Source organism: Xenia sp. Carnegie-2017, unplaced genomic scaffold (assembly GCF_021976095.1).
Source record: "Xenia sp. Carnegie-2017 unplaced genomic scaffold, XeniaSp_v1 HiC_scaffold_13, whole genome shotgun sequence".
Taxonomy (NCBI): domain Eukaryota; kingdom Metazoa; phylum Cnidaria; class Anthozoa; order Malacalcyonacea; family Xeniidae; genus Xenia; species Xenia sp. Carnegie-2017.
In genome coordinates this window covers 988,231-990,145 of record NW_025813436.1, presented here as the reverse complement: position 1 = coordinate 990,145, position 1,915 = coordinate 988,231, and positions in this window count along the sequence as shown.

Genomic DNA, 1,915 nt, shown 5'->3' with positions numbered 1-1,915 from the left:
TGACGAAAGAGCAACAACAAAGGAAAACGCCAACAATATTTATTATATATCAAACAAATGTGACCAGAAAACGAATGCCCCATTTTAGAAATGAAATTAATTCACAGAAGCTCACATCATTAAGATTTACAACCATAAAAAGATAAAGATGAACATCTGTTTGGGTGTGTTTTTATGAAGAAGCCAATGTTTTATGCATGTTAAATGTCACACAAACAAAAAGAACAATTTGTTGGCACACAAACACTACTAACATGAAATACGAAGCAGTACTATAAGAGTTAACTGTTTAATGAGTAAAAACAACATTTGTCTGACTAAATAGAAGAGTTTGACTGAATGGAGTCCTGTGCTGTAACTGACATTATGTACATATATGAGGTGGTTCGGTCGTGGCATATTGGTGTGTCTTGAAAAGGAGAATCGGATGATTTGATCGAGAGAAAGGTCTTCAAGAAAAAAAAGATATCACACCCTATATTGCAGCGGTTCATAATGCCAAATATGAATCATTGGAAACAGATTTGAATACGCTACTATCATGTAAGACAAAGTTTGATTTTTTGTAAAAAAATAATACGTGTCAAATTTAAATACCCTTTTCACCATGCAGGTGCCCTAAAAGTTTATGACCTCCCCCTAACTTAAATGTGCTTCCGACGCCCCTGAGGAAAGGTAATATGTTTCCTTTGTCAAGTCTCTTTTTCTTTACGTATGTGCATGTTCTAACAATTCAGAAGATGTTATTCAGGAACAGTGAAAATTCAAACCCTGTTGTTTATTCTCTTGTACAGGAACACTTTGAGTTTAAAGATTTACAGTTGCCTAAGAAACATTGTGAGTACATACAGACTATTCAATGATAAAGTTGGAATTTGAAAATTGATGAAATTAGTATTGGTGGCTCTATTCACTCCGCAAAAAGTGTCATTTTGTAATACAAAAGTTTGAAAAGAACTATAAAGTGGAGTCGATACCCGTCAAGCAGGCCGTAAGCAATTTCATCATTAATATCTACGTGGTAAACATTAGTATTTTATGCATTAATATATTATCAGAGTATCCAGCGTTAGTCAGAAATAAGATACAACAGCTCTTTCTTCTAATTATTTACATATCAAACCATAGAAATTCATGAACCAATGGCATTTTGTGGACAGCAGCTCGAATATAAAACTGAGCTGCATTAATTTATTTAAGGTTATTATATGTAATTATTATATACCAAGCGTCACTTCCGGCAAAATGATGCGCTTTGATTGGCTCAGAAACATTTTTGCCTGTCCAAAAACGCGTAATTTTACAGTCAAGTGTACACAAACTTCGTAAAACAAAACGCAAAATAAACGAAACAAAAAAACATTTACGAATGTGATTCGAAAGAAAAATACTTGGAAAACAGTTTAACTATTCAGACGATATAATTTGAAAAGACAATTTCTTATGGACGAAAACTAGAAAAGTGAAAGCCAAACGGTGAAAACCAGCAAGGAGGAGAAAGAAAGCAAGCTTCGTTTCTGGTGAAATAATGCCATATAATAATCGTTTTAATAACCTCGCTTTCTCGATCTTTACTGAGAAATATCGAACCTCAGTCTTTTTGTACAAACAGGCCTGTACAAAAACACTTCGGTCCGTTATTTCTTCGTAAAGACCTCGCGCTCGCTTATTAAGCGCTTATTATATGTATTATGTAATTTGTATGTATTTTGTATTATGTAATTATAATTATCAATATCTGTTTTATGCAAGAATGTCTTATGCAGTGCGGTGTTTGAAATTAAATGTAGATATGATCTTCGCACTTGAGCTATGAAGTCACACAGTGGAGAGCAGGTCAATATCAGTCACACAGTGGAGAGCAGGTTTTCCCTTTCACAGGAAAACATCAGCCCAACATATTTTTCAGGTTCTT